Genomic DNA, 20,939 nt, shown 5'->3' on the forward strand with positions numbered 1-20,939 from the left:
AGAGTGTCCTTGTAACGTTTTCTACTGCCCACCTTTGGCTCGTTTGCTGTGAAGGAGCTCTTGCTTTGGGAGTCTCGTGTTTGGCATGCGAACTATGTGGCCTGCCCAATGGAACTGATCGAGTGTGGTCAGCATCCTCGTCCAGGCTAACTTCCCTAGCATTGAAGCACTGACCACACTTTAAAACTAAGGATATTGTGATGGCACCTCTTACAATGCAGAATTTCCTCAGCACTGCATTGAGGGGCTTGAATTCAGGTAAGGGGGCTGGTTAGTGAGCTGAAAACTGAGTCCTTCAGTTCAATATCTCATTCAAAAGACGGCGCTTCCAACAGTACAGCATTCCCTCACTGCTGCAGTGGAGTGTGAGCCTATATTTTGTGCTCAAGTCTCTGGAGTAGGACATTCTGAGTTGAGAGGGCTGCCACTAAGTCAGTCCGATTTCTAGATGTCAATCAACTTACGTTTCTGAGGTGCAAAGCAAAAAGTAATTTGTACTGATAAATATTCATTTTTGAATCATGTAACAGGTCAAGCGTATATTCATCAGAACATAGCTTAAAATACAGCTGCCTGAATGAGATATTTGAACCTTTACCCAGTGAAGCACCACACATTTGGTACAGCTTTAATTCATAAATTCTGCCTGAAAGGCCTTGAAATTGACTATTATGGTCTTTTCAAACATAGGCACTGTACGCAAGTACAAAACAGAAGCCTGTCACATACAAAAGGTCAAGGTGGGGAAAAATATAAAGGGTGTATAGAGGGAATGGTTTTAGCAATAATGAACAAGTAATTCAGCACAGCGGTGTATGGGCTGCACTGCACAGGTTAATCAAAAAACATACTGAAAGGTGAAAGAGATTAGAAGAGAGAATCAGCTCACAGAAGACAGGGGATAAATGAAATACCAAACTCAATGCAGAGTCGGATCGAGAGGTTTGGGGGCCCCTTGCAACAGCTGCTGTGGTAGACTAGTGACTTTTAGGCTCTCTCTTATCCTCCAGAAATCTTTCCTAACTCGGCACCCGCATCGGTGTGCCGACTGCAAATGACACACTCCTGTGCTCCCCGAACAGATGGTCAGTGCGCTGTATAAGTTGCCCCTCTGCTCCTTGAGCAACTGGCCAGAGTTGTTATATATGCAGACTATAGATATACTCTCTGTGTAGTCACTGTATAGTTGCATAAGATGGAGATTTGTTTACCTGATGTACTGTCAATAAGGTTTACACTGTGTATATACATGCTGGCACCACTAGAGGATGCAACTGTTGGAGACCAGGATTTCCTGCCCTGATGGCAGGGACTGTATAAAAGGGGAGCCACCATGCGGCTGCCTCACTCTGGAGTTATGAATAAAGGACCTAGGTCACTACAGTTTGAATACAACACATTGCCTTGTGGAGTCATTCATAAGTACATTACAGACATAATAACTGACGACGAGAATAAGGACTTTCACGCGATTATGGCTACCTTTGGCACACTAAAAGACTTCATAGAGGGTGACGATTCGTGGAAAGGTTCGAGCTATATTTCGTGGCAAATGACCTGGCAGGGGAGACGGACACATTGGCGGAGAAGTACAAGGCTATACTGCTGACCAGTTGTGGGCCCGAGGTCTACCGCCTCATCAGGGACTTGCAGGCAACCACGAAGGCCAAGGATAAGACATACGATGCGCTGACTGAACTAATTCATGACCAACTTAAACCAAAAGAGAGCATCCTCATGGCCAGGCACAGATTCTACACTCACCGCAGACCTGAGGACCAGGAGATTGCAAAATATGCTGCCGACCTCAGGAGATTTGCGGCATCATGTGATTTTGGCACACACCTCAACAAAGCATTGTGAGACATCTTCGTTCTAGGAATTGGCCACGAGGGCCTCCTTCACAAGCTATTATCTGCCGACACCACAGTCAACCTGCAGAAGGCCATCAGCATCAGTCAGGCGTTCATGACGTCGACCTGCAACACCAAGCAAATTATTCATCCTGTGGACTCAAACCCGGCAAGTACTGTACACAGAATGGTCCTTTTCACAGGTAAGACTGTAGAACGTGGCTCTGCCCAGGGCAGAGAGCACAGACCGCAGGGTTCCAGAACTCAGAGTCTGCCGAGGGGTGCTAATGGAGTAGCACCATGCTGGCGTTGTGGAGGAAACTATAGGGCTCACCAGTGTCGGTTTGCTGAGTACATATGCAAAGCCTGTAACATGAAGGGCCACCTCCAGCATATGTGTAAAAGAAATATGACTCACCGTTTAGCAGAGGAGTTGGTCGATGACTTTGAATCCAGCGGGGAGTATGATGATTCGGCCAGAGAGGCAGCTCAGCCCCAAGAAGAAGTGTATGGAGTGTATACCTGCACCACCGATAGTTATCCAGTGAAGATGGAAGTCGAGATAAACAGCATTCCAGTCTTCATGGAAGTGGACATGGGAGCGAGCCAGTCAGTAATGAGCCAGGATGCCTTTGAAAGGCTATGGAAAAACGACCCGAGCTGGTTCCAGTACAGGAAAAGTTGAGCACCTACACCAAGGAGCTGATCCCAGTCCTTGGTAGTGCGGAAGTAAATGTATTCTATAATGGCGTGGTGCACAAGTTACCTCTGTGGATTGTTGCAGATGATGGTCCAACACTACTCAGAAGAAGGTGGATAGGGAAGATCCAGTGGAAATGGGAACTTCATTCCAGCAATCGATGTCCCCCGTGCTCAGAGGCAGAGCAAAACGTCAACTTCTCTTGAGCCAGGCACCAGAGAACAGACTAGTGCAGCACCTGAGGCACAGACCATCCATCATGACTGCGTGGCAATGATCCGACTGGAACAACCTAAAAGTACCTTCCCTAAAAGTCGACCTCGAGGACAGAGGCAAGATGGCGTTCTTGCTGCAGCGAGGTGTAGTGTGGCTGGAAAAAAAGATGGCCGCAACCAGACCACGAGGTGCAATGCTGAAGGACCAATACGTGGTGTCTAACAAAGGATTTGATTGGGGTAAAACCAGCAGGGTTCTCTTAAAGGAGACCTGCAACCAACTGAACTTAAAGAACATGGCAATCAATGAAACGAACCGATCAAGATTGTGAAAAAATTTTGTTGCGAGATGTCGATACTATTTCTAATGTAAAAAACAAAATGTTGTGAGATGTCGGGATTAGAGTGTCCCCAAAAGTAGCAAGCGAGCGAATGCGGGAGGGTAAAGGCGCTGATCCTGATGCCCTGTCCCAGGTGTCCCCACATGTTATAGGCCAGCAACCTCAGGAGGGTGAAGGCACTGATCCTGATACCCTGCCCCAGGTCTATCCCACGCTGCAGGCACCCGATGGCACTATTCGCCACGGACCTGGAACCGAAAACGGCACCAATACACACAGTCGGCCGCCGTTGCCCACCACCCGGGTGGAGATGGTGCAGCCCCAGACCCAGTTGCTACCTCGGCCATGTCCAGGAGTGAAAGGTCAGAACCAATGAGTTCCCCAAACAGGACCTGGAACAGCCAGGTTCCCAACACCGTTAGAGAGCAGACAGAAGATTCTGCAGCCCTCATAGGAGGACAGGGAGGCCACACACATCTGTGGCTCTGCCCACCACTAGGCAATGGCAAAGGTCCTGAGTCCTGGCAAGGTGAGCGAACCAAGCCCACCCCTCTAGCAGGGGGGCGCAGCGCCGCTATCAGACGACTAGGACCTCGTCCGGTTGCTCTGGAACTAGCGTCCTCGCATACCTGTACTATTACCTCAGTATTGACCATGACTGAACTAATTATGTGCTCTACCCAATTCCGGTGCACGACCGTAAAACGAAATGAATGTAAGTCACTGAACCAAGGTGTCACGATACAAACTGAAAAAAAAAATTTTTTTTTTCTTCATTTCTTTGTACTGTGTCTGATACTGTATGTTAATGTAACGGGCCAGCTGCATGATCTCGCTGTGGGAGGGGGTGAAATGAATGTATGTAGTCATGGACACACACATGGATCACACCCAGAACCCACTGGAACCTCCACTGCATCATCGAACCATCCAAACTGGTAACCACTACCTAACGTTGTGGCAAAAGGACTTGGGGGTTAACAGGGAGAGAGCCAAGCCAAAGCACAGCCGAGGTGCAAGGGCTATTGGCACTTAAGTCTGGGGAGAGCTAAGCCAGAGCATATAGTGCAAAGGTAATTGGCACAAAGGACTTGGGGGAGAGTGATGTTATTATATGAAGACTATAGATATACTCTCTGTGTAGTCACTGTATAGTTGCATAAGAAGGAGACTTGTTTACCTGATGTATTATCAATAAGGTTGACACTGTGTATATACATGCTGGCACCACTAGAGGGTGCAACTGGTGGAGACTGGGGTTTCCTACCCTGGTGGCAGGAGCTGTATAAAAGGGGAGCCACCATGCGGCTGCCTCACTCTGGAGTTACGAATAAAGGACCACTACAGTTTGAGTACAAAACATTGCCTCGTGGAGTCATTCATAAGTGCATTACAGACATAACAAGAGTGTATTTAGAAACTGGTCCAGGTGTATTTAGCAATTACTCTTTATTGCCTCCCCCCACCCTCCCAATCAGATGCATGTCCCCCTAGGATCTACCAAAGGGCTGCTTCTTTTCCTTGTAGAATCAGAGAGCTGCCTCTGGACTCCCAATTGGCTTCCACAGCTTGCAGGCAATACACTGATGAGGCCTGAGGCCTAATTTCGGGTGAGCCTTGGGTTTCCGGCTGTTAGTGCATGCTTTTAGCATGCTGACTATATCAGGCCCCATAATGGGCCGAGATGAATTTCCATCCCTTGCTACCCCTCGACTGGGAGGCTCCCAAAACCACAGGATTTACCAGCTGGCCCTGACTGAAACAGATCCATTAATAATGCAAAAATTGTAAGCCCTGTCCTTGTGAAATTTGGCAGGTAAAGTTGTATTAGGAATACAGCAGATATGCCAGTGACAAGCTGGGGTGCGATCTATGGGAATGATTCACTGACGACGCACTCTGGGAGAAGGGTTACACATTCTGCGAGTGCATCTCGCTCAATCCAGCTTGTGGTGCCTGACAGCTGGAATCCCAAGCTACTGGATTTAATGATACATATGCTCTGTATTCTGCAAAGATGAGCTTGCTTAGTGTAACATTGTCAACATTAAGGAGCATGGATAACAACAACAACAACAACTTGTATAATAAAATGTCGTTCACAGAAGCGCAATCAGACAAAATTTGACAGAGAGCCAAAACAGGAGACATTAGAACAAGTAACCAAGTGCTTGGTTAAAGAGGTACAAGGCCGAAATTCACCACTGACAGAAACGGGTTACACCTACTGTTTTTGTTGAGTTTTGACCGCCGGAATGGATGCGGCAGCCCATCCTGCGAAATTCAGCTCTTTGTCATTTTCTTTCGAGCAGGGAGGATGTTGGTTATAATGGGGACGTAAATGGACGCAGGATGGAGTCTCCGCCGATGTCAGTTATCAGCGGCAGGCTGGTGACATCATCGTGCTGGCGCATCACAATGTCTCTCCCCTTCACTTAAAGGGGAGAGCGGCTGTGAGCTTTGCATGTTTTGAAGTTAGATCCACAGGGCCACCAGGGAGAGTTTAGGCCGGGCCAGTGGCCTGGCACCCAAGAATCCGACAAAAAAAATAAAATGGTACTGCCAGCAGCGCCACCTCCCTTTTAAGGGCAGCCACGCTGCCGACCAACAAGGAGTGCACTGACACAAAACGCTGTCGGGGGAACCAATCGGTGGCTGCAAGACTTTTGGAGGTGCATTTCCCTCCCGGGACTGCTCCGTTGCGGTGCGCACTCTGATGACGTCTTTAACGACGCATCAGCAGGAGCGTGGTGGAAGTGGGGGGAACGAGCGGATCGCCACACCACAACAAAAAGCCCTGAATTGAATTTTGCTAATGGCCGTCATTCTGCTGCAAGCTGGCGGCCATTCTGCACTGCTGCTTTCTAGAGGCCTTATTCAGAGGCCAAATTTCGGTAGATTTTAGTGATCGTCTTAAAGGAACAGAAAGAGGTGGGGAGGCGCAAAGGTTTAGCTCGGGAATGCTATAGCTTAGGACCTAGAAAGCTGAAGACTCAGCTTGCAATGGTGGGCGAAGAAATCCGGGGGTGCACAAGATGCCAGAATTGGAAGAATGCAGAGTGTTCTGAGGGTTGCTAGGCTAGAAGAGTTCACAAAGATAGTGAAGAGCAAGGCCATGGAGGGATTTGAACACAAGGGTGATCATTTTAAATTCAAGGCCTTGGTGGGCCAGGAGCCAATGTAGGTCAGCGAGCACAAGGGTGAAGGGTGAAAAGGACTTGGAGCGAGGGTACATATAACCATCATAAAAATAATATGGGGCCTCCACAAACAGGCCCATTCTGGTGAAATAACATCAAGGATTTGCTTCAGCTCACCCCAATACCCATAAATGAATAACAATTGTATTCTCAGTCTGTGCAACATGTTAATTGAGTTTTATCTTCATACTTCATTGCACCTTTTGGGACAACCTGCGCTTATATTACATTTTTATTTGTCTACAAATATTCCTGTTCACGTAAACAAAACAAATAACAGTGTGCAATATAGGAAGACATAAAAAAACTTAGCGAAAATATTTTAGGGCATGAATTCACTTTGATCTGACTTGCACACTGCAGGAGTCGACTGTACCAGGACGTATACACACAGCAGGATCAACAAGGATGAGGGAGTGATCGAACTGAGTTCAGCTCTTGATAAGCAAAGGATTAAATGTCTCAATGCAGTGAAGGTTTTCATATTTAAATGAAGTAGATTGTGCAGGAAATTCTTTACAAAAGTAAATATGCTTTCAATTTAAAAAAAATCTGTCAAGTATGCAGTTGGTTAATAAGAATATCTGGGAATTTGAATCATCAAAGGATGTTTCCAATAAGTAAAAGCATACGAAAGTATTTATTGAAGGCAGTTGGATCATTTCTAGTGTCTGGAATAAGCTGCATGATAGTGACTCTTGATAGTTTGACACTTTTCAGGGCTAGTCTTCCTTTTGAAAGGTTATACAGTCAGTAAATTTCCTGCCATGTTTTTCATTGGCCTACTGCATCTGTGAGCAAAGGTTTAGGACAATGCTTCTTGATGGTGGTAGTCATGGAGCTTTAGGTAATAATACTGACGGACCCAGATGAATAATATTACATTAAATGGTCTGTTGGTAGGATCTATTGCTATACTTTTACATAGCTGATGATTCTGTACAGGCATTGATTTGTCACTGTTCAGTATTGCCATTAACTTCTCTTTCAAAACATCAGTTAAAAAGAATTATTATTAATTTTGTTTGTTTTGTCTATCTTTTTTCTTTAATATCTTTGTTTCGCAATAAAAACAAGAAGTTACTAAATGCGACAGGGTGAGGGAGTTGAACTAACACCAGTAGGGATATAAAAGGAAATACTGAGGATGCTGGAAATCTAAAATAAAAACAGAAAATGCTGGAAATACTCAGCAGGTCATCGGCCTGAAACATTGGCCAGAATGTTTCCGCTGTCGTGCGTGTAGGATTGGAGGCGGGTCGAGAGTGAAAGTTGAAATAAAGCAGGACGAGTCGGGAAGCCGCCATCAATCCACTTCCTCGTGCTTTTTACTCGGGTGTGTTTGCCAGCGCGGCTGTGACCCGAATGGCAGGGGCAGCTGACCTAATTTAAATAATTATGAGGTTGCTGTCAGACCCTTAAGCGTCCTTTTAACCCTACCTTTGCAATGTCACTGCATGACCACTGGAATCACGCAGCTCAGGAACCACGGGCTTTATTATCGTCACCATTGGGTACCGTGTTTTTGGCATTTGCTGATTTTTTTTGAGCAATCTTGATTTTGCAACTTTCCTCAAATTTGTACGCCGGCAGCGACTGTCAGCTCTGGATTTTTTGTACGGCAGATTTTTTGGTGCAGGTGTGGTTGAAAACTGATTTCCACGCTGCTTTTGGCACTTTTGGGCCATTTAACCGATTTTCGCCAACACTGATTTTTTTTCAGGAAACCCGAGGGGGGGTGGCGGGGTGGCATCCTCGCGCCGAGCTCATGTGTTTCTGCCGGCTGATGGAGTGATCCTGCCGCCAGCCGACCGGCACTCCTCGGGACTCGTGCCTGGAGTCTCGTGAGCAGAGATTCAGTGGTGGTGGTAGGGGGGTGAGCGAGAATCCAAGCGTCGAACTCCTAAGTTTCTCTCTGGCCGAGGGAGCGATCCTGCCATAATACACTTCGAACTGTGCATTGGAGATGGCACAACACAGCAGCAAACATATGCATTTTGGCAAAAGCTCTCAGTGCCATAAATCACTGTATGTCGCGTCTCCATAGTGACAGAGCTTAGAGTTGCGCGTGCGTGCAGACCAGGGTGTGGTCCGTTCTACAAGGTGAATGCGCTGTGCTTCAATAAGTACTGTCTCACAATAACAAGAATAACAAAATTAAGAATAATAAATATGGGTGCAAATATTACTATGCCTCATGTAGTAAGGTTGGTTTACATGCATGCCATGCAGAAGCGGCGGATAATATGACACCACCATTGCAGAAACCAGATTGCTCGGGCATTAATGGGGAGGAGGCCATACCCTGATTAAATCTACAGGGACAGGCGCTCATACCTACACCTGAGTGAGGCAGACTGCAATCGCAGCCTGCAATTTAAAAAGGAGGTCATCATCGAGATCTGCCAACTAGTCAGGGCAGACATAAAGCCAAAAAGTGGCAGGAGGACTGCCCTAACTGTGGAAGTGAAGGTCACTGCAGCACTTGCCTTCTATGCTTCTGGCTCATTTCAAGCAGCAGCTGGGGATATGTGCTGCATCTCGCAGCATGTCACACATTGCTGCATTCGACAGGTGACTGCTGCACAAGGGACCAGTTCATCAATTTCCCTATGACCACACAGGCAATGCGAGACAGGGCTGTGGGGTTCTCCAAAATTGCTGGCTTCCCGAAGGTATAAGATGCGATTGACTGTACCCACATTTCCTTGAGAGCACCTTTGGACGACTGAGGTTTATCGCACAGGAAAGGGCTCCATTCCCTAAATGTGCAGCTCGTCTGTGACGAAATGCTTTGGATCATGGCAGTGGATGCCAAATACCCAGGTAGCATCCATGATGCTTTTGTCCTACGTGAGAGTATTATATCTAACATCTTTCGGGAGCTGCAAGAAGGGCACAGCTAGTTGCTCGGGGACAAAGGGTACGGGCTCGCCACCTGGCTTATGACCCCCCCCATGCAATCCCCGCACTGAACTAGAGCATCGGTTCAACATGTCGCACATAACAACACAGAGCATCATAGAGAGGAAAATTGGCATACTGAAGCAGCATTTCCGATGCCTGGATCACTCTGGAGGCTAACTGCAACATACCTCTCACCACATCGGTCAGTTTACTGTTGTGTGCTTCATGCTACACAACTTGGCCATCATGAGGGGCCATGTACTGGACATTGAAGATCCTCCTGAGGGGAGAAGTGGGGGGGAGGGGAGAGGAGGACAAGGATGCTGACAATGAGGACGAGGAGGAGGAGGAGGAGGAGCAGCAGGAGGACCAGCATCAGAAGGAGACGACGAACCCATGCCATCACCTCAACCCACAGGATGACGGCGGAGGAGGCGGCCTCGTGCACCTATAGCCAAAGCTAGAGACTTGTGTCAGCAGCTAATCCGTGATCGCTTTGCTGCCTGAAGGTTAAACGGTCTGACAGTGTTGACTCTTTGCACCTGTTCATGTGAAAAAATAATGTTCATAATAATGTACTTAATGTTGTGTTAGGTTATATTGCTTTAATTCAAAAAATAATGTGCAGGATTCTGCTTAAATTTTAAAAATAATTAGGTTTATTAAACATTTGTACAGGTTTACTTAACTTTAATTTGAGACATTTGTATCGAACTGTAAACTTTTCAATGAAGAAAACAACAAGTAGCAGCAACAAACAAACAAACAAACGCTAGCTGCAGCCATCCCTCCTCCCACTTATTTAAAGACTTTAGCGCTGTGCTCCCCTCTTGCCCCTGTTGTTACCTCTACCTCTACCTGTGCCCGTTGTGGCAGACTTCTGCTTCCTCACCCTGACCCCCAAGGTATTTTCTGTTTTCTGCACAAAAGGGCATTTGTTGTTGGTGGGGTTGGACAGGGACAGGCCTAGCAGACAGCATTGTGGAAGGTCCGGATTCTTCTTCGGACTCTTCTTCAGCCTATGGATGAACCCGCGGCACACTACCTGAGGTTGGACTGGGGATTGGAAAGTGAGTGTCAGCAGTTGATGCTGCCAAATGCTGTTGGGCAATGACAGCCTGGGTGTGTCCACTTATTGCAGCAGCTATCTCCAACATTTCCTCCCTAATCTGTCCCGGCACTGCATCAGCTATCTCCGACATTCCCTCCCTAATCTCCGACATTCCCAGCCTAATCTCCGACATTCCCTCTCTTATCTGTTCCGACACTGCTCCCATTCCTCCAGACAGTGTTGCTACTTCTACTGACAGTCCCACTAATTCTACCCTGACCCCCACCCATGGTGTCCAGGAGAGATCTCGTTAGCTCAACATTCTCCCTACTCATTTCCATGATCTATCCTATGCCCCCTGCATCCTGTATTTCAGGTTTGTCATGTATCCTACAGCGTTACTGCTTGCACTATTACAAAGTGTGCCACCAGAGGGCAGCGCAGTGGGAGACTTGCAGGTTACCTGTACAGGTGTGCCTGGCCTAGTAAAAAAGGCAGGCCACTCTGGAGTTATCAATAAAAGACTAAGGTCACTACAGTTCAAGTACAACACATTGCCTCATGGAGTCATTATCAGAGCATCTAAAAACATAACAATTGGCGACAAGATTATGAACCTTCACGCGAAAATGGCTACCCTTGAAACGTTACAGTAGTTCGCCGATGGTGATGATTGGGACGTCTTTGTGGAGAGACTCGACCATTTCTTCACCACAAACGACCTGGCAGGCGACAACCCGGCCACATTGGCTGATAAGCGCAGAGCTATCCTGCTAACCAGTTGTGGGCCCACCGTCTATGGCCTCGTCAGGTACTTGCTGGCACCAGTGAAGACAATGACCAAGACGTACGAGGAGCTCATAATGCTGATCCAAGAACAACTCAAGCCCAAGGAGAGCACCCTCATAGCCAGACACCGGTTCGACACTCACCGATGGCCCGAAGGCCAGGAAATCGCAAAATATGCTGCAGACCTCAGGAGGCTGGCGGCACCGTGTGATTTTGGCAACCACCTCACCGAAGCGCTGTGGGACATTTTTGTCATTGGAATTGGCCATGAGGGCCTTCTTCATAAACTATTGTCTGCGGATACCACAGTACAGAAGGCCATCTCTGTGAGCCAAGCATTCGTGACCTCGACCTGCGGCTTTAGGCAGATGACTCACCCTCAGGACTCAAACCCGACAAGTACTGTGCACAGAATGGCGCCTTTTAGAGGCTTAACTGTGGAACACGAACCTTCTCAGGGAAGAGAGAACAGGCGCCCGAGTCCCTCATAAAAACATAGAAACATAGAAAGTAGGTGCAGGAGTAGGCCATTCGGCCCTTCGAGCATGCACCACCATTCAATATGATCGTGGCTGATCATGCAACTTCAGTACCCCATTCCTGCTTTCTCTCCATACTCCTTGATCCTTTTAGCCGTGAGGGCCACATTTAACTCCCTTTTGAATATATCTAACGAACTGGCCTCAACAACTTTCTGTGGTAGAGAAGTCCACAGGTTCACAATTCTCTGAGTGAAGAAGTTTCTCCTCATCTCGAACCTAAATGGCTTAGCCCTTATCCTTAGACTGTGATCCCTGGTTCTGGACGTCCCCAACATCAGGAACATTCTTCCTGCATCTAACCTGTCCAATCCCGTCAGAATTTTATATGTTTCTGTGAGATCCCCTCTCATTCTTCTAAATTCCAGTGAATATAAGCCTAGTCGGTCCAGTCTTTCTTCATATGTCAGTCCTGACACCCCGGGATTCAGTCGGGTAAACCTTCGCTGCACTCCCTCAATAGCAAGGATGCCCTTCCTCAGATGACGAGACCAAAACTGCACACAATCCTTAAGGTGTGGTTTCACCAAGGCCCTGTACAACTGCAGTAAGACCTCCCTGCTCCAATACTCAAATCCCCTAGCTCTGAATGCCAGCATGTCATTTGCTTTCTTTACTGCCTGCTGTACCTGCATGCCTACTTTTGTTGACTGATGTACCATGACACCCAGGTCTCGTTGCACCTCCCCTTTTACTAGTCTGTCACCATTCAGATAATAAGCTGCCTTCCTGTTTTTGCCACCAAAGTGGATAACCTCACACTTATCCACATTATACTGCATCAGCCATGCATTTGCCCATTCACCTAACCTGTCCAAATCCCCCTGCAGCCTCCTAGCATCCTCCTCGCAGCTCGCATTGCCACCCAGCTTAGAGTCATCTGCAAACTTGGAGATATTACATTCAATTCCTTCGTCTAAATCATTAATGTATATTGTAAATAGCTGGGGTCCCAGCACTAAACCTTGCGGTACCCCACTAGTCACTGCCTGCCATTCTGAAAAGGACCCGTTTATTCCCACTCTTTGCTTCCTGTCTGCCAACCAGTTCTCTATCCACGTCAGTACATTACTCCCAATACCATGTGCCTTAATTTTGCACACTAATCTTTTGTGTGGGACCTTGTCAAATGTCTTTTGAAAGTCCAAATACACCACATCCACTGGTTTTCCCTTATTTACTCTACTAGTTACATCCTCAAAAAACTCTAGAAGTTTTGTCAAGCGTGATTTCCCTTTCATAAATCCATACTGACTTGTACCGATTCTGTCACTGCTTTCCAAATGCGCTGCTATTTCAACTTTTATAATTGATTCTAGCATTTTCCCCACCACCGATATCGGTCTATAATTCCCTGTTTTCTCTCTCCATCCTTTTTTAAAAAGTGGGGTTATATTAGCTATCCTCCAATCCATAGGAACTGAACCCAGAGTCCACGGAATGTTGGAAAATGACACCAATTCATCTACTATTTCTAGGGCCACTTTCTTAAGTACTCTGGCCCTGGGGATGCAGACTATCAGGCCCTGGGGAATTATCGGCCTTCAGCCCCTTCAATTTCCCTAACACAATTTCCTGACTAATAAGGATTTCCCTCAGTTCCCCCTTCACGCTAGACCCTCGGTCCCCTAGTATTTTCGGGAGGTTATTCGTGTCTTCCTTAGTGAAGACAGAACCAAAGTATTTATTCAATTGGTCTGCTATTTCCTTGTTCCTCATTATGAATTCCCCTGATTCTGACTGCAAGGGACCTACATTAGTCTTCACTAATCTTTTTCTCTTCACATATCTATAGAAGCTTTTGCAGTCAGTTTTTATGTTCCCTGCAAGCTTACTCTCATATTCTATTTTCTCCCTCCTAATTAAATCCTTAGTCCTCCTCTGCTGAATTCTAAATTTCTCCCAGTCCTCAGGTTTGCTGCTTTTCCTGGCCAATTTATATGCCTCTTCCTTGGATTTAACACTTTCCCTAATTTCCCTTGTTAGCCATGGTTGAGCCACCTTCCCTGTTTTATTCTTACACTACACAGAGATGAACAATTGTTGCAGTTCATCCATGTGATATTTAAATATCTGCCATTGCCTATCCACCGTCAATCCTTAAGTATCATTCTCCAGTCTATCCTAGCCAATTCGTACCGTCTAAGTTTCCTTTCTTTAAGTTCAGGACCCTTGTCTCTGAATTAACTGTGTCAATCTCCATCTTAATGAAGAATTCTACCATATTATGGTCACACTTCCCCAAGGGGCTCCCCATGACCAGATTGCTAATTAATCCTCTCTCGTTACATAAGACCCAGTCTAGGATGGCCTGCTCTCTAGTTGATTACTCGACATATTGATCTTGAAACCCATCCCTTATACACTCCAGGAAATCCTCCTCCACAGTATTGCTACCAGTTTGGTTAGCCCAATCAATATGTAGATTAAAGTAACCCATGATAACTGCACGCATCCCTAATTTCCTGTTTGTTGCCATCCCCAACCTCCCTTCTACTGTTTGGTGGTCTGTACACAACTCCCAGAAACGTTTTCTGCCCTTTTGTGTTTCGCAACTCTACCCATATATATTCTACATCATCCACTCCAATGTCCTTCCTTACTATTGCGTTAATTTCCTCTTTAACCATTAACGCTACCCCACCTCCTTTTCCTTCCTGTATGTCCTTCCTGAATATTGAATACCCCTGGATGTTGAGTTCCCAGCCTTGGTTACCTTGGAGCTGTAAAGGGGTGGTCACTATGAGGGGCTCAGGTTCACTTCTGACCAACTTGAGCGGTTCGAATCGCTCCCATTCCTTTGGCTTCTACACTCTGGATTTATTTGGCGGGTGTGACAAAAGTGCAAAGGACACTTGTTTGATGCAAAAGAACTTTGGTTTTATTACAGTCAAGGTAATACAAGCTTATTACTCTGGTAAGAAAAATACAAGGCCAAACTTATAATCACTCAAATAAAGAACAATACAAGGAAAGGTACAAGGTCAAACTTACAATCACTCTAATAAAGAACAATACACTACACATTCAAAGGGGGTTACAGTAAAATTATACCTCCCACCTCCCAATACCTAATTCTATCTAGGTTGGACTCCAGGGCAGGCAGGGACTATGCTTAGCAATCCTTTTGACAGTTAACGGTAGATTGCGGTTGTTTTTTCCTTGATACCACGTTGACTGTGGTCAGTTGTTGCCGCGTAGGTGATGTTCTTCCTTCCTTCAGGACTTCAGGACTTCAAGGCTGGAGAAGTTAGTTTACAACTGTCGCATTGGTTTCTCTCCTTGTCTTGATGACATACTTGCAGTATAGCACCTGGTGTAGTATGGCACCTGAGGTAGTAGCAGCCTTGTAGCTACCTAGCAACCACCTAACCTCTGTTGAAAACAGGGGCCAGTTGTACGATTTCAGTGTTCTAATCTTGCCGCCAAATCTGTTCAAAATCCTTTGTATAATTTTGACGGGCTCGTTAAAAGTTGATATGTTTTGGGTGAGTTGATGTTCGAAAACTGTTTCCTGATGGAAATATTAGTTTGGTAATTGCAATGTCCTTTTGTGCTTAGTCTTTCGCATACAGTCTGGATTGGGCCTCTTTGTGATGTATATGCTGAAATGATTGTCCAGACCCATGTTGATGGGTAGCTACCTCTGGGTGATTTTGTGATTTTAATGTCTCAGCATCCTTGCTGAGTTTTCTGAGCCACCACCATCTTCCCAGGGGAATGTTCCCTTTGCAAGTGAAACACACACACTTTCCCTCTGTAACACTGACTCGGGCAGCGATGATCCGTATCCAGGGGCATGGAAGTTAGACCTCCCCATAGGTAAAACCTTCCTGGCTGGAGTAGCGGGTAGAATTAGATCCCAGCCACCCTGGCCATCTTCCCTCGTGGGCGTAAACAGCGAGTTCTTCCACGTCTCGGGGGCCACCCCCGGCGGTTACAATCGGTGCTCTTCCTCCTGAACAGCCGTAGATGAGGGATTCTTCCACGTCTCCTCGGTCGCTGCTGCTCATCCCTATCAGGGCGAGCAGGAACAGGATACTTCTCAAGCTGACCTCTTTCTTGTAGGTGCACATAAAACAGATTGTCTAGCCCTGAGAAAGTTCTCTGGCTTGACAAAGGTGACCGAGTTCCTATTTGGGCTCATAGTCTTTACTTGACTGGCTGTCTTATTCAGTTCCTTGTGGACTTATTTCTGCTTTTATTTTTATCTCACAGTCGTTTGCTTGTTATCTTACCGGTGCTTCCTTAATAGCCATACCGGTAGATTGTTCTTGCTCCCGGGTATTACCCGGCCTGTGCCTCTTTTAATAGCTGCACAGGTAGATTCTTTTCCTTACTCCAGTAACTACAGTAATTAATATACATATACTTAATCATTACACAGATAATTATACACTACTATAACTTATTCACTAAACATACTTAAATCCATATCACTATATATGTACATCTGCCACCAGTCTACAGGTGGCCAGGTTAATTCCTGCCTTCTTTCTTTCTTCTTCTCCCACTGGGTGTCCAGCGAGGTAGGTGATAGGTTGGTCTGCACCGTCTAACCCTAAGTACCCTGACCGGACGTGGGTTTGAGTCCCACACTATCGGGGGAATGTCCCCTCCGGTGCTGCAGCACACCGCTCCTTTGGGGGTGGCTGCTTGGTTCCTTTCTTCCTCTGAGGGTTGTTCTGCCTGGTCGAGGGCTATGGGCTGGGGATTCTCACTTGGTTCCACCGCTATCTCTTCTGGGGGTCCCTTGTTGCCTGAGGCTACCGGCTGGGTGTCCCTGCTCGCGGGCTGGTCTCTGACCTCAGGTACCTTTTTGCGGCTGGTCCCTTTCCCGGGGCTGAACCATTTAAATTGGAGCGCTGGGGACCATGGTGTCTTTGGCCGTGGTGTACGAGGAGTCCTTCTTAAGGCTCCGGCTGTTGCGGGTGCGTCCGAGTCCTAAATGATTGGGGGGGAAGCTCTTCCAGTAACACAGTCCACCGCCCCTCTAGGTACAGTCTGTGGGTCTGCCACGTCCCCTGTGGGATTTCCACAGTCGGGGGCTGTTGGCTGGGGGTCCCTGTCTTTTGTACGGTTTACAGTTTTTGGCTGTCCCTTACGTTTTGCTGCTGCCCCTGGGTTGAAAAGTTTGCACTGATTTATGTGGAACCACTTTGTTCGGCGGGGCAATTTTATGGCATAGACCATGGGGCTTGCCTTGTCGACAATGTGGTACGGTCCCATGTACAGTGCCTCAAAGACCCCTACTCTAGCGTAGTTCCTTACAATAACCTGGTTCCCTATCTCCCATTCGCGGTGCTTGCGGGGTTCTAGCAGCAGTCGGTTGCTCCGATGCTGTTTTCCCATGTTGCTAGCGGCCTGCCAGTGATTCTGTTTATGGTGTTCAAACAGATTCCTGACAAAGCTGTCCTAGTTCGCTTCCCTAAGCTGACCTTCCGTGAGTACCGGGGCTAACACATGGGTAGGGGTTCGCATGGCTCTGCCGGTCATGAGCTTGTACGGGGAGTACCCCGTGCTCTTTGACTGGCTGGCCCGGATCCCCATGAGGACCAGTGGTAGGACCTCTACCCACCCTTTGTGTGAATCCCCTGTCTCCTTGCGCAGCCTTTCTTTGATAGTACGGTTTAAACGCTCCACAGGCCCGGATGACTGCGAGTTGTGGGCGACATGCCATTTTCCTTTGATGCCGAGTACCTTAAGGGTCTCCTGCATCACCTGCCCTTTGAATGACTCCCTTGGTCGGACTCCACATATTGTGGTAGTCCCCATCGAGAGAATACTTCTCTGACCAGGATCCTAGCTGTTCCTGGGGCAGTGGCTGTTCGGCATGGGAAGCTTCCACCCATTTAGTGAATACATCCACTAATACTAGGCAGTACTTGTAACCTCCCTGGGCAGTGGGTAGGGGCCCGATGTGGTAAATTTGGACTGACTGCCAGGGTCCCTCTACCCTCCTGATATGTCCCATCGACACCTTTCTTTTCTGGGGGTCGGGGTTGTTGGCCGCGCACACCAGACAGCTAGCACAGAACTCGCGGACGTCTTCCCTGACTCCTGGCCACCACCCTGCCTGTTCCACTCGTTGCCAAGTGGTCTCAGGTCCGGGATGTCCTGCTCCTGGACCCTCGTGGGCCAGCTGGAGGAATTCTCTCCAGTGTTGTTGCGGTACTACCCATTGCTCCACCGTGAACAGCATGCCTTCTTTTACGGCAATTCCTCCGGTGCCGTAAGGGCCGTCTACCTTTTCCCCTTTAGCTAACGTGTTCAGCACAGTTTTGAGGATGTGGTCTTGGGTCTGGACTGGTTTTAGATCCAGAGGAAAAGCTATCCCTGCCTTCCCTGCCGTCCCTATCCTGCCCCTGACTGCTGCAATGGGTCCTGGATTGTACGGATCCCAGAGCTTGCCCATGCGGGCACCCTGCTTGGCTAACATGTCAGCATGCTGGTTTCCCTCGCTACGGGGTTCAGTGGTGGAATGTGCCTTCACCTTATGTATGCAGATATTCCCTTCCTCCCCTATGGCTTTCATGATCTTTTCCAGTAGGGGCTTAATTGCCAGGGGTCTCCCGTCTGCGGAGGTGTATCCGCGACGGGACCAGATAGCCAGGTATTCCGTACAGGAATCGCATGTGAACATACTGTCCGAGCAAATCATGCAAAGGGTAGGGAATTCTTCGGGGTGTGTGACTACATACACCACCGCAGACTGAATGGGGCCTCCCTGGGGGCATTGCCCAGCTGGGCACACGTCGTGCACCTGCGAACCCAGTGTTCCAGGTGTGAGTCAATCCCCGGCCACCATACATGTCTCTGGGCAATGGCCTTCATTAACACAATGCCAGGGTGCTCGCTGTGGAGTTCCCTGATGAACGCTTCCCTTCCTTTCTGGGGCATGACTACCCGGCTGCCTCATAGCAGGCAGTCGGCTTAGCTGGAGAGCTCATCCATCCGTCTCTGAAACGGTCTGATCTCCTTGGGGCACGCCCCGTGTGTGGGCGCCCAATCCCCAGTCAGAACACATTTCTTTGTCATGGATAGGAGGGAGTCTCTGTTGGTCCAGAGTTTGATCTGGCGGGCTGTGATGGGAGAGCCTGCGGTGTCAAAAGCCTCAACGGCTATGACCATCTCCGCAATTTGCTCCGACGCCCCCTCAGTGGTGGCCAGTGGGAGTCTGCTGAGCGCGTCAGCACAATTTTTGGTGCCTAGTCGGTGCCGTATGGTGTAATCATACGCAGCCAGCATGAGAGCCCATCGCTGTATGCGAGCTGACGCATTGGCATTGACAGCCTTGCTGTCGGACAACAGGGATGTTAACGGCTTGTGCTCCATTTCTAGCTCGAACTGTCTACCGAAAAGGTACTGGTGCATCTTTTTCACACCGTAAACACAAGTGAGTGCTTCCTTTTCGGCCATGCCGTATCCACACTCTGCCTGGGAGAGTGACCTGGAGGCAGAAGCCACCGGTTGGAGTCAGCCGTCATCATTACCCTGCTGCAACACACAACCCAACCCCGTAGGATGATGCATCACACGTTAAAACCAGTTTTTTACAGCGGTCATACAAAGTCAACAGTTTGTTAGAACACTGCAAGTTCCTTGCCTTATTGAAAGCCCGTTCTTCCCAGTCCCCCCAAAGCCATTCACAACTTTATGCAGGAGCATGTGTAACGGCTCCAACAATGTGCTTAAGTTCGGCAGAAAGTTCCCGAAATAGTTCAAAAGTCCCAGGAATGATCTCAACTCCGACGTGTTGCCGGGCCTGGGCACCCGGCGGATCGCCTCCGTTTTTGATTCAATGGGCTGGATCCCGTCTGCGGCAACCCTCCTGCCCAAAAATTCGACCTCTGGGGCCAAAAACACACACTTGGCCTTTTTCAGCCGCAAGCCGACCCGGTCCAGTCGGCGTAGCATCTCCTCCAGGTTGTGGAGGTGTTCCTCGGTGTCTCAACCCGTTATAAGGATGTCATCTTGGAATATGATTGTTCCAGGAATGGATTTGAGCAAGCTTTCCATGTTTCTCTGAAAGACAGCTGCTGCCGAACGAATGCCAAACGGACACCTGTTGTAGATAAATAATCCCTTGTGCGTCGTGATGGTGGTCAGAAGCTTGGATTCTTCAGCCAGTTCCTGAGTCATGTCGGCCGAAGTGAGGTCCAACTTCGTAATCAGCTTCCCACCTGCCAGCGTGGCAAAAAGATCCTCCGCTCTCGGGAGCGGGTATTGGTCTTGCAGCGACACTCGGTTGATGGTGGCTTTGTAAGTTGTCACAAATCCTGACCGAGCCATCTGCTTTAAGGACAGGAACAATGGGACTTGCCCAGTCGCTGAATTCAATGGCCGATACTTCCAATGATGTCGGCGACAGCAGCAACGGTGGGTGCACAGGCGGGGATGTTACGGTTGAGTACTGGATAGTCCACCGTGGCTCTCCAGGAGTTGTCCGGTTTCTTAACTGGCCACAATGGAGAGTTCACATGGGTAGCTATTGGTCTCAATATCCTCTGTTTAACCAGTGAACCCAAGGCTGTTTCCATGTCTGCCTCCGCCTCTCTGGGGAAGTTGTACTGTTTCTGTGGTCAGGTCATGGGGTCCCCATCTATGCTAACCTCAACCCCGTTTATTCCCACAGTCGTGTTTGTGAGTGGCAAAAGCTGCAAGGTTTTTCCTCACGTACTCTTGATATTCTACAGGAGTGTTACTGACCAGTGATTCAAGGTCGTAACCCTCCTTTGGTTTCATGGTGCGCACTGTCCCTTTTCCTTGTTTTCCCGGGATAACCATCACCTCACTCTCCTGTCCCGTACAGACTGACCCTCAAAGATAGTGGTTTCTTAAATCCACTAGGATTCTGTGGCTTAGGGTGAAGTCAGCCCCCAGGATCCCTCTCCCACTTCATTAGGACACAAGTCCACTTAGTGTGGAATGTACCTAAATGAATGGAGAGCGGAACGGAGAATGAGCCGGTCTGTTCAGTGCCTGTGAAACCCACCAAGCTGTAGGGGACCCTGCTGAACAGAGGTGAGGCGGCGGGGTTAGCTGCATAGACAAGGGTGCTTGAGGCACCGGTGTCCACCAGGTAAGTCCCTTTCACCTTTTCCACTTCCATCTGTACGGTCGGTCTCCCCCACGCATCATACTCGAGGGCACACAGGTGGACAGGCTGCGCCTGTCCTCATCACAGTTTTGGTTGGGAGGGGGCAGATGGGATCTCGGTACTGGTGGCGGTGGCTACCTTCCCAGGGCCATCTAACATGGCTCGGAGCGCTGTTAAAAACGTATCAAATGAGTGGGGAGGGACTGGCTTATCCATCTCGGTCTTTTGGGCAGGGACTGGAGAA

Source organism: Pristiophorus japonicus, chromosome 5 (genome assembly GCF_044704955.1).
Source record: "Pristiophorus japonicus isolate sPriJap1 chromosome 5, sPriJap1.hap1, whole genome shotgun sequence".
NCBI classification, from domain to species: domain Eukaryota; kingdom Metazoa; phylum Chordata; class Chondrichthyes; family Pristiophoridae; genus Pristiophorus; species Pristiophorus japonicus.